This window comes from Macaca thibetana, chromosome 9 (genome assembly GCF_024542745.1).
Source record: "Macaca thibetana thibetana isolate TM-01 chromosome 9, ASM2454274v1, whole genome shotgun sequence".
NCBI classification, from domain to species: Eukaryota; Metazoa; Chordata; class Mammalia; order Primates; family Cercopithecidae; genus Macaca; species Macaca thibetana.
The window spans coordinates 115,173,765-115,186,579 of NC_065586.1; positions in this window are offsets into that span (position 1 = coordinate 115,173,765).

The window sequence follows — 12,815 nt, forward strand, 5'->3', positions numbered from 1 at the left end:
ATGCCAGCTATTCAGGAGGCTGAGGCAGGAGAATCGCTGGAACCTGGGAGGTGAAGGTTGCAGTGAGCCTAGATTGTGCCACTGCACTCCAGCCTGGCTGACAGGGCGAGACTCCGTCTCAAAAAAAAAAAAAAAATTAGCCGGGAGCTGTGGCTGGCGCCTGTAATCCCAGCTACTCAGGAGGCTGAGGCAAGAGAGTCGCTTGAACCCCGGAGGCAAAGGTTGCAGTGAGCCAAGATCGGGCCACTGCACTCCAGCATGGGCGACAGAGCAAGACTCCGTCTCAAAAAAAGAAGAAAAAAAAAGAATGAGAAAAACCACAGGATATACACAAAAAGCATTTCCCCCTCATTACTTCTTCCTCCACAAAGAGGTTTTTCTTTTATTTTTCAACATGAACAGTTCTACTACAGGAGAGGTTTTTCTATTTAACTAAATTGATCACTTTTTTTTTTTTTTTTTTGAGACGTAGTCTTGCTCTGTCACCCAGGCTGGAGTGCAGTGGCCGGATCTCAGCTCACCGCAAGCTCCGCCTCCGGGTTTACGCCATTCTCCTGCCTCAGCCTCCCGAGTAGCTGGGACTACAGGCGCCCGCCACCTCGCCCCGCTAGTTTTTTGTATTTTTTAGTAGAGACGGGGTTTCACTGTGTTAGCCAGGATGGTCTTGATCTCCTGACCTCGTGATCCGCCCTCTCGGCCTCCCAAAGTGCTGGGATTACAGGCTTGAGCCACCGCGCCCGGCCCTAAATTGATCACTATAAAGAAAGAAGATTTGGAAATGTAAACATGGACCCAAAAGAATCACAAATTCTAAAGAAGTTTATTTTAAAATTAGTTTCAGAGAGCTCTTCCTCCAGAATGCTTAGACCATTCTGTGTCTGAGCTTACTCGACAAAAAATTAAGAGTCAGGCAGGGTTGATATAAAAACAACAAGTAGTGAGAAGCTGTAGTAACTTTTATGGGCAGGATCAAGAGACTTGTCTGTGTATATAATTATTAAGTCAAAATTAAAGAGTGAAACATATGAGCACGTACTTCTTTTAAGAGATGTAGACAGAGAACCATTTAGCAGATCATAGAGAGATGCAAACAAAATAAAGGAAAGTTGGCCTAAAAAATCAGAAAAAAAAAGCTTGCTGACATTCTTAACTTTCTGTTATCATTTCTCAAAGAAAATAGTAAAATGGGCCAGCATGATGGCTCATGTCTGTAATCCCAGCACTTTGGGAGGCCGAGGCAGGCGAATCACAAGGTCAGGAGTTTGAGACCAGCTTGACCAACATGCTGAAACCCCGTCTGTACTAAAAATACAAAAATCAGGCGTGGTGGCGCGCACCCCTAATCCCAGCTACTCGGGAGGCCAAGGCAGCAGAATCACTTGAACCCTGGAAGTGGAGGTTGCATGAGCCAAGACTGTGCCACTGCACTCCAGCCTGGGCAACAGACCAAGACTCCGTCTAAAAAAAAAAAAAATAGTAAAATGGCTTCATTCGTTATTACTCATTATTTGGTGTGCCCACAACAACACAGACACTAGAAACTTGGGAGATAGGTGGGGCACGGTGGCTCATGCCTGTAACCCCAGCACTTTGGGAGGCTGAGGCAGGTGGATCACAAGGTCAGGAGTTTGAGACCAGCCTGGCCAATATGGTGAAACCCTGTCTCTACTAAAAACACAAAAATTAGCCGGGCGCGGTGGCTCACGCCTGTAATCCCAGCACTTTGGGAGGCCGAGGCGGGCGGATCACAAGGTCAGGAGATCGAGACCACGGTGAAACCCCGTCTCTACTAAAAATACAAAAAATTAGCCGGGCGCGGTTGTGGGCGCCTGTAGTCCCAGCTACTCGGGAGGCTGAGGCAGGAGAATGGCGTGAACCCGGGAGGCGGAGCTTGCAGTGAGCCGAGATCGCGCCATTGCACTCCAGCCTGGGCTGGGCGACAGAGCGAGACTCCGTCTCAAAAAAAATAAAAAATAAAAAAAATAAAAATAAATAAAAACACAAAAATTAGCCTGGCGTGGCGGCAGGTCCCTGTAGTCCCAGCTATGCGGAAGGCTGAGGCAGGAGAATCACTTGAACCCCAGAGGTGGAGGTTGCAGTGAGCCAAGATCGTGCCACCACACTGCAGCCTGGACGACAGAGCGAGACTCTGTCTCAAAAAAAAAACAGAAACTTGGGAGATAAAATGAAATCCAGTATCTCTACATATTGATCCTTTTCCTTTCAAATTATTTAAAGTATATAAAGCATTTAGTAATATAACAAATGATCATATACTTGTATTTAAATAAAATTATGTAAAGTGTAGTGGCATTTTGGGAATGAATAAAGGTCTAACATCAATTTCCAGGATAAATTTACCTATTAAATTCAACCAACGTGGCCAGGTGCGGTAGCTCCTGCCTATAATCCCAGCACTTTGGGAGGCCAAGGCAGGTGGATTGCCTCAGTTCTGGAATTCGAGACCAGCCTGGTCAACCTGATGAAACCCTGTCTCTACTAAAAATGCAAAAATAAAAAGCAAAAAAAAAAAAAAAAAAACTAGCCGGGCATGGTGGTGCACACCTGTAGTCCCAGCTACTCAGGAGGCTGAGGCAGGAGAATTGCTTGAACCCAGGAGGCAGAGGTTGCAGTGAGCCAAGATGGAGCCACTGCACTCCAGCCTGGGCCACAGAGTGAGACTCCGTCTCAAAAAAAGAAAAAAAAATTTTTTTAATTAAAAATATGTATCTACCACAAATATTCAGTACCAGCTAATAGTCATTGGATGCTGAAGATAAAAAGATCAAGATGCCTGCTTTCAAGGAGTTAATGATTCACTGGTGAAAATAAATGAATACACAATGAGCGACAAGATAGGATCTAATCTGGGCCAGGAGAAAAGGATAATTATTTGCCATTGATTAATGCTTACTTAGTAGAAAACAGGCAACCTGAAGATGATAGAAACCACTTTGGGAAATGGTAAGAGGAAGTAATCAGGCTCATGGTTTTTTCTAACTAATCAAATTAATTTTGTATTACATATGACTGGATCATTAATATGTTTTAGGGTTTTTTTCTGACTTGAGTAAACATGATTCCCAGAAAGACAATTTTTAGCACAACAGAGGTACTGCATTATACATATTTGCAACATAGTATCATACAGCGTTAAAACAAGTAGCATGTTTTACAATTTACAAAGTGTTTTCACATTTCTAGTTTTATTTACAAGTTTGCGGTAATAAAGGTATTTGTACCCCATGAGCATAATGAATTTCAAAGAGGTTAACTAAGGTTCACAGTAATACATTCCTTCAACCGGCCATTATCAAGTGCATTTCATGTACCAGGCACAGTCGGCCGGGTGCGGTGGCTCACGCCTGTAATCCTAACACTTTGGGAGGCCAGGCAGTGGATCACCTGAGGTCAGGAGTTCGAGACCAGCCTGGCCAACATGGTGAAACCCAGTCTCTACTAGAAATACACAAAATTAGCCAGACATGGTGGCTCGATCCTGTAATCCCAGTTGCTCGGGAGGCTGAGGCAGGAGAATCGCTTGAACCCAGGAGGCAGAGGTTGCAGTGAGCCGAGTTTGCACCACTGTACTCCAGCCTGGTGACAGAGCAAGATTCTGTCTGAAAAAAAAAAAAAGATACTGGCTTTCCTATACCTAAATACCCCTTTCCTCCTCCCCATCCCACTACCTTCACCCCACTATCTGCTGCCAATACTTCAAGCCTCAGCTCAAAGACTTCCTTTGCAAAGCCTTTCCTGACTGCTGAGGGGTGACTGAATTGCCCCTTTGTTTGTGCTCTTGGCTCATGCAACCGTTAACTCTATCATCACCCATTCCTGAGCACTCTGCTACTCCTGCGACCTTCACAGGCAGCTGTATTCCTCCCTTGAGCCGCTGACTCCTGGAGGTGGCATCAGTGACCACCTGTGACCTGACCTTCCTGGTTGGGTCCTCTGCCTTACCTTAGCCACTTGCACACACGGTCATACCCTAGAGTCTAGACCAGAGGTCAGCAAACTTTTTCTGTGAAGGGCCAGGATGGTACATATTTTAGATTTTGTGAGCCAAGAGGCAATGTCTTCAACTCTTTGAGCAACTGTGCTTGCTGAAGGGATAATAGTCTGTGTGTGTATATATATGTGTGTGTGTGTGTGTGTATATATATATATATATATATATTTTTTTTTTTTTTTTTTTTTTTTTTGAGACAGAATCTCGCTCTGTCACCCAGACTGGAGTACAGTGGCATGATCTCGGCTCACTGCCAACCTCTGCCTCCTGGGTTCCAGTGATTCTCCTGCCTCAGTCTCCCAAGTAGGTAGGACTACAGGCATGCACCTCATGCATGGCTAATTTTTGTATTTTTACTAGAGACAGGGGTTTCACCATGTTAGGCAGGCTGGCCTCGAACTGCCGATCTCAGGTGATCCATCCGCCTTAGCCTCCCAAAGTGCTAGGATTACAGGCGTGTGCCACCACCGCCAGCCTTATATTTTAAAATACAAAGATTATTCTTAGCTCAAGCCTGAAAAACAACAGACAGTAGACCAAATTTGGCCCACAGGCCATAGTTTGCAGACTCCCATGCTAGGCCTTGTCAAACAATCTTAGGGCCAGGCGCAGTGGCTCATACCTGTAATCCCAGCACTTTGGGAGGCTGAGGCAGGTGGATCACTTGAGGTCAGGAGCTTGAGACCAGCCTGGCCAACATGGTGAAACCCCATCTCCACTAAAAATACAAAAATTAACCAGGCATGGTGGGGTGCACACCTGTAATCCCAGCTACTCCAGAGGCTGAGGCAGGAGAATTGCTTGAACCTGGGAGGCAGAGGTTGCAGTGAGCCAAGATTGTACCACTGCACTCCAGCCTGGGCAACAGAGCAAGACTGTCTCAAAAATAAAAAAGCAAACAACATGGTGAAACCCCATCTCTACTAAAAATACAAAAATTAGCTGGGCATGGTGGTGCATGCCTGTAATCCCAGCTACTCCAGAGACTGAGGCAGGAGAATTGCTTGAACCTGGGAAGCAGAGGTTGTAGTGAGCCAAGATTGCACCACTGCACTCCAGCCTGGATGGCAGAGCAAGGCTCCATCTCAAAAAATAAAAAATAAAATAAAATAAAATAATAAAAATCTTAGTTCCCAGCAGGGCGAGATGGCTCACACCTGTAATCCCAGCACTTTGTGAGGCCAAGGCAGGCGGATCACATGAGGTCAGGAGTTCGAGACCAAACTGCCCAACATGGCAAAACTCCATCTCTACTACAAATAGAAAAAAATTAGCCAGGCATGGTGGCAGGCACCTGTAGTCCCAGCTACTCGGGAGGCTGAGGCAGGAGAATCGCTTGAACCTGGGAGGTGGAGTTTGCAGTAAGCCAAGATCACACCACTGCACTCCAGCCTGTGCAAGAGGAGCGAAACTCAATCTAAAAAAAAAAAAAAAAAAACTTAGTTCCCAGAATCTCAATGTCAAGATTCACTTTTCAGCCACCACCTCCTATTGTTAACTCTATTGTGCTCCAACTCTAATGACCCTTCTGCTTTATCAGGACCTGCAATCCCTTTATCAATTCTGCTTCCTTTTCACTGCTCCTCATTTCCCATGGCCTCTATTTCCCCCTTTTCCAACTCAGATTCTACAGTTTTGTTCTTTTCTTCTTCACTTCTCTCTTTATTCTACTCAGCAAACCCCAACCCTGGTTAAATCCAACCCTCCACCCACCCCTTGCCTGCAGCCTAATGTGGCCACAAAAGAATGTATAAGCACATTGACAGGTCTCACCTTAAATTCAAGACCACAGGCCTCAACAAGCACGTTGTTGCTGCCCAGTCATCCTACTACACTGCTCTCGGCCCTATCCCATTCTCCCAGATGACTGTTTCATAGTTTTTCCTCTCTCTTCAATCCTCTAATGCTCCTTGCTCTACTTTACTCTCAGCCATGTCCTGCTTTCCCATAGCACTTGGGGCAGCTAGAAGAGAACTTTGGCACCCTGCCATCTCTTCCCCAACTCACACCTGCAGCTGTGCTCAGACGTTCTGCCTTCCCTCCTCCCACTCTGCAGTCTGGGGCTCCTGTCTCAAGCCAACCCCTATACACCAATGCATTTGATTCCATCTCTTACGTGCAGGGGTGACCCCTTCATGTCCTTGAAATACTTCCTTCACTTGACCTGCACTCTCACCCTTTCCTGATGTTCTCCTTACCTTGCTAACTACTCTTTGCTGGTGTCTCCTCATCTCTGTGACCTCTGAGACTGAAATATCCCAGGGCTCAGCCCCTGGACCTCATCCTTTCTCTAACTATGTTCATCAGTTGGTTCTAGCTTATAGCTTTAGAAATCACCTCTAGGTAGGCCGGGCGCGGTGGCTCAAGCCTGTAATCCCAGCACTTTGGGAGGTCGAGACGGGCGGATCACGAGGTCGGGAGATCGAGACCATCCTGGCTAACATGGTGAAACCCCGTCTCTACTAAAAAAAAAAATACAAAAAACTAGCCGGGCGAGGTGGCGGGCGCCTGTAGTCCCAGCTACTGGGGAGGCTGAGGCAGGAGAATGGCGTAAACCCGGGAGGCGGAGCTTGCAGTGAGCTGAGATCCGGCCACTGCACTCCAGCCTGGGCGGCAGAGCGAGACTCCGTCTCAAAAAAAAAAAAAAAAAAAAAAGAAATCACCTCTAGGTCCAGGCACGGTGGCTCAATTCTGTAGTCCCAGCACTTTGGGAGGCTGAGGTGGGCAGATGAGCTGAGGTCAGGAGTTCGAGACCAGCCTGGGCAACATGACGAAACCCCGTCTCTACTAAAAATACAAAAATTAGCTGGGTGTGGTGGCACGTGCCTGTAATTCCAGCTGCTCCAGAGGCTGAGAAAGGAGAATCGCTTGAACCCAGGAGGCAGAGTTGGCAGTGAGCCCAGGTCGCGCCACTGCACTCCAGCCTGGTGACAGAGCAACACTCCATCTCAGGAAAAAAGAAAAGAAAGAATCTCTAGGGACTGGCACAGTGGCTCATGCCTGTAATCCTAGCACTTTGGGAGACCAAGGTGGGCAGATCACCTGAAGTCAGGAGTTCGAGACCAGCCTGGCCAACATGGCAAAACCTCGTCTTTACTAAAAACACAACAATTAGCCGATCGTGGTGGTATATACCTGTAATCCCAGCCACTTGGGAGGCTGAGGCAGGAGAATCGCTTGAACCCAGGAGGCAGAGGTTGCAGTGAGCCAAGATCATGCCACTGCCCTCCAGCCTAGGCAACAGAGTAAGACTTCATCTCAATAAAGAAATCATCTCGCCGGGCGCGGTGGCTCAAGCCTGTAATCCCAGCACTTTGGGAGGCCGAGACGGGCGGATCACGAGGTCAGGAGATCGAGACCATCCTGGCTAACCCGGTGAAACCCCGTCTCTAGTAAAAAAATACAAAAAAAATAGCCGGGCGAGGTGGCGAGCGTCTGTAGTCCCAGCTACTCGGGAGGCTGAGGCAGGAGAATGGCGTAAACCCGGGAGGCGGAGCTTGCAGTGAGCCGAGATCCGGCCACTGCACTCCAGGCTGGGCGACAGAGCGAGACTCCGTCTCAAAAAAAAAAAAAAAAAAAAAAAAAAAAAAAAAAAGAAATCATCTCAGCTGGGCACGGTGGCTCACACCTGTAATCCCAGCACTTTGGGAGGCAGAGGCGAGCAGATCACGAGGTCAGGAGTTCGAGACCAGCCTGACCAATGTGGAAACCCTGTCTCTACTAAAAATACAAAACTTAGCTGGGCATGGTGGCGCGCACCTGTAATCCCAGCTACTCAGGAGGCTGAGGCAGGAGAATCGCTTGAACCCAGGAGGAAGAAGCTGCAGTGAGTTGAGATCAAGCCACTGCACTCCAGCCTGGGCAACAGAGCAAGATTTCGTCTAAAAAAAAAAAAAGAAAAAAAATTATCTCTAGGCTTATAAGTTACAAAATTGTATCACCAGCCCTAGACCTCTCTCCTGAAAGCCAGATCTCTCACATTCAGATGCCTGTTTGCCACATCTATTAAATGTTCAACGTACTACACACATTCAAACTGCCAAACACCTGTCTCCTCTACCTCCAATCTTCTCCTCCTGTCTGTCATCTTTCCCATGTTAATAATGGCAACCTGGTTCTTCCAGTTGCTCAGATCAAAAAATGTTGGAAGCATCCTTGAATCTTCTTTTCTTGTTACCTCCCCATGTCCAATCAACCCATCAATGAATCCCATATCTACTACCCCAATGGCTACCACCTGGTCCAAGTCACCACCATTTCTCAACCAGGGTATTGAATAACCTGCTAACTTGTCTGTGAGTTTCTACCTTTGGAAACCTTCACTTTACTCTCCTAATAGCAAGCAAAGGAATCCTTTTAAAACAAAAGTGAGATTATGTCAGTCCCCTGATCAAGACCCTCTTGTGGTTCACCAACTCAGTGAAAGCTAACATCCTTACAACAGCCTGCAAAGCCCTACACAGTTATCCATCACTCCCAGTGTCACCTTTTCAGCCATGATAACCTTCCCTCACCTCATTAAAGTCATAATAACATCCCTTCCACCCATGCTTCCTAGCAACCTTCTCTTCTTCTCTTCTTGATTTTCCTTCTCTCTCTTTTTTTTTGTTTTTTGTTTGTTTGTTTGTTTTTTTGGGACAGAGTCTCACTGTTGCCCAGGCTGGAGTGCAATGGCACTACAACCTCTGCCTCCTGGGTTCAAGCAATTCTCCTGCCTCAGCCTCCCAAGTAGCTGGGATTACAGGCGCCCACCAACACACCCGGCTAATTTTTGTGTTTTTAGTAGAGTTTGGGTTTCACCATGTTCGCCAGGCTGGTCTTGAACTCCTGACCTCAGGTGATCCACCCGCCTCTGCCTCCCAAAGTGCTGGGATTACCGGGGTGAGTCACTGCTCCTAGCCTTTCCTTCTCTTCTTGATCAGGTTTGTCACCATCTGATTCCCATATATTTTATGAATTTATTTCTTTATTATCCACCCCTTTAGAATACAATGAGCTTGATGAGGGCAAGGATTTTGTGTCTGTTTCATTTACTGCTGTATGTCTAGCACCTACAACAGTGCCTGGCACATAGTAAGCACTCGCTAAATTTCTGTTGAATAAATAAACTGATTAAAGGAGGCTTCCTGTATTATGATTGCCTATCTCCATGCTGGTCTCCTGTATGCCACTGGGAGTCCTTTGAAGGTTGTCACCAGGACAGTTCATTTTTGCATGTAGATCGTGCCTGGCACATAGTCAATACCAGAAAGTGGTTGTTCATTTTATGTTTCATAGCACCTTGACGGTTCCGACGGTGTGATAACAAGGTCTGAAACCTTATAGCTGTGCATTCTATTTTTTTTTGAGACGGAGTTTCGCTCTTTTTGCCCAGGCTGGAATGCAATGGTGCGATCTCGGCTCACCACAACCTCCGCCTCCCGGGTTCAAGTGATTCTCCTGCCTCAGCCTCCTGAATAGCTGGGATTACAGGCATGCACCACCACCCCGGCTAATTTTTGTATTTTTAGTAGAGACGGGGGTTTCTCCATGTTGGTCAGGCTGGTCTTGAACTCTCGACCTCAGGTGATCCACCCCCCCGCCCTCGGCCTCCCAAAGTGCTGGGATTACAGGCGTGAGCCACCGTGCCCGGCCTACAGCCTTGCATTTTTTTTTTTTTTTTTTTTTTTTTTTTTGAGACTGAGTCTGGCTCTGTCGCCCAGGCTGGAGTGCAGTGGCCGGATCTCAGCTCACTGCAAGCTCTGCCTCCCGGGTTTACGCCATTCTCCTGCCTCAGCCTCCCGAGTAGCTGGGACCACAGGCACCCGCCACTTCGCCCGGCTAGTTTTTTGTATTTTTTAGTAGAGATGGGGTTTCACCGTGTTAGCCAGGATGGTCTCGATCTCCTGACCTTGTGATCCGCCCGTCTCGGCCTCCCAAAGTGCTGGGATTACAGGCTTGAGCCACCGCGCCCGGCCACAGCCTTGCATTCTTAATCATGAAAGTGTCCAACCGAGGTTGGAAATTTTCAACAGTGGTCCATGAAGTGCAGATGTGAGGTGCACTGTACCTCAGCCAGACGGTTCTCATTGGACCTTTTGGGTTCTGCAAATTCAAAGCAGGTAAATTGGAATGCAGCTTCAGTTAAGTGTATATTTAGTAAAAACATGTCCTGGCAGTATTTGTTACCTCCCGGGAGAAATGCATCTTACACTTGACTGTCTTCAGCCTTTAAGTTTCTGCCAGACTCCAGGAGAAGGCTGAGGGGAAGGAGCGAGCATGTTTGTGGGATCAGTGCATATACTCACACATGCCATTATCCACATGCTGTGAAGTGCAGCTCTTCCTTGGGGATTTAGGAGGTTATGCCCAAAACCACACAGACCAGTCAGGGCCAACAAAGCAGAGTGAGTAATACACTGTGCATAGTGGTTTTGGGTGTGGTTAGAAAACAAGCATCTCTGTTAAATATGTTAAATACGATTAAAAGGAAACCTAAAACCACAGGGTGTGGACTTTTATGTTGGGGGTGTGTGTATTAGATAATCTTCACATGGACCTATTCATTGTATTAGCTACTCATGGCGCAGCTTAAATGGCACCTCCTCAAGAGCCTTCTCGTGGTCATTTGCTCTAAGTCTGTTTTAGCCCAGCATAGTGTCATAAGCCTGTAATCCCAACAATTTGGGAGGCTGAGACAGGAGGATCACTTGAGCCTAAGAGCTCAAGACCAGCCTGGGGAACATAGGGAGACCTTCTCTCTACAAAAAATAAAAAATTAGCTAGGTGTGGTGGTGCACCTGTGGTCCTAGCTACTCAGGAGACTGAGGTAGGAGGATCACTTGAGCCTGGGAGGTCGAGGCTGCAGTGAGCCATGATCACACCACTGTACTCCAGCCTGGGTGATGGAATGAGACCCTGTCTCCAAAAAACAAAACAAATAAAAAATAAAGGCTACTTTTTTTTTTTTTGAGATAGAGTCTTGCTCTGTTGCCCAGTCTCGAGTGCATTGGCACCATCTTGGCTCACTGCAACCTCCGCCTCCCGGGTTCAAGCGATTCTCCTGCCTCAGTCTCCTGAGTAGCTGGGATTACAGGTGCCCACCACCATGCCCAGCTAATTGTTGTGGGTTTTTTGTTTGTTTGTTTGTTTGAGACTGAGTCTTGCTCTGTCACCCAGGCTGGAGTGCAGTGCTGTGATCTTGGCTCACTGCAACCTCTGCCTCCTGGGTTCAAGCAATTCTGCCTCAACCTCCCAAGTAAATGGGACTACAAGCGTGTGCCACCACGCCCGGCTAATTTTTTGTATTTTTAGTAGAGATGGGGATTCACCACGTTAGCCAGGAGGATCTCGATCTCCTGACCTCGGGATCCACCCACCTTGGCCTCCCAAAGTGCTGGGATTACAGGCATGAGCCACCACGCCCGGCCAAGACTACCTGTTTTAATTGTCTCCCGAGGGGTTGTCAGTATATTTCAGAGTATATTTGATGGTTCTAACTGCATGATGACAAGGTCTGGTTGCTGTCTCTCTCACTACACTGGATGGTAAGATTGAAGGAATCAAGTGTGTCTTGTTTACCATTGTATCTCCGGCTCCCGGAACTATGCCCAGTGCAAAGCAAGTACTCCATAAATGTGTGATGTGTGAATAAATAAAGGAATGAAGAGTTTGGTAAGCAAAATTCTTAGACGTCTCCAGGAGTCCTATCCCTGGTATACATGCCTTGTCCCTGGGGCTGTAAATGTGAGGGATATCACTCTTGTGATTAGGCTATGTTATCTGTCACAATTGATTTTAAGATAGGGAGAAGCTGGGCTGGGCGCAGTAGCTCAGGCTTGTAATCTCAGCACTTTGGGAGGCCAAGGCGGGAGGATCACTTGAGGTCAGAAGTTTGAGACCAGCCTGGCCAACATGACAAAAGCCCTTCTTGACCAAAAATACAAAAATTAGCCAGGTGTGGTGGCTCACATCTGTAATCGCAGCTACTTGGGAGGCTGTGGGTTGCAGAGGCAGGAGAACCACTTGAGCCTGGGAAGCAGAGGTTGCAGTGAGCCAAGATCACGCCACTGCACTCCAGCCCAGGTGACAGAATGAGACTCTGTCTCAAAAAATCAAAAAAAGAAAAGAAAAGAAAAAAAAGATAGAGAGAAACTGGGTGTGGTGGCTCATGCCTCTAATCCCAGCACTTTGGGAGGCAGAGGCAGGAGGATCGTTTGAGCCCAGGAGTTCAAGGCTGCAGTGACCTATGATCCTGCCACTACATTCCAGCTCTGGGAACAGAGCAAGACCCTGTCTCAAAAAAAAAAAAGAAAGAAAGAGGAAGAAAGGGTAGGTTGTTCTTTGGTCTTGGCAGCAGAAGATAACGAAGGGAGTGATATTCTTTGGAAAGCGTCGCAATAAGATGCACACATTGAGCCTGTGCTGTGGCTCTAGGCCTACTACTTCAAAAGTTGACCTGTGGCAAATGTGGCTACTCGGCCAAGCACAAGAGAAAGTATAATTGGAGCTCCAGGGATTAAAAAAAAAAGAAAAAGAAAAAGAAAAATACTAGGACCAGTTCAATTATGCACCTAAAAATTGTACACAGGTTGCTGGGCGCCGTGGCTCATGCCTGTAATCCCAGCACTTTGGGAGGCCAAGGCGGGCAAATTGCTTGAGTTCAGGATTTTGAGATCAGCCTAGGTAACTTGATGAAACTTCGTCTCTATAAAAAATACAAAAAAATTAGCCAGGTGTTGTAGTGTGTGTGTGTAGTCCCAGCTATTTGGGAGGATGAGGTGGGAGAATCACCCGAAACAGGGAGATTGAGGCTGCAGTGAGG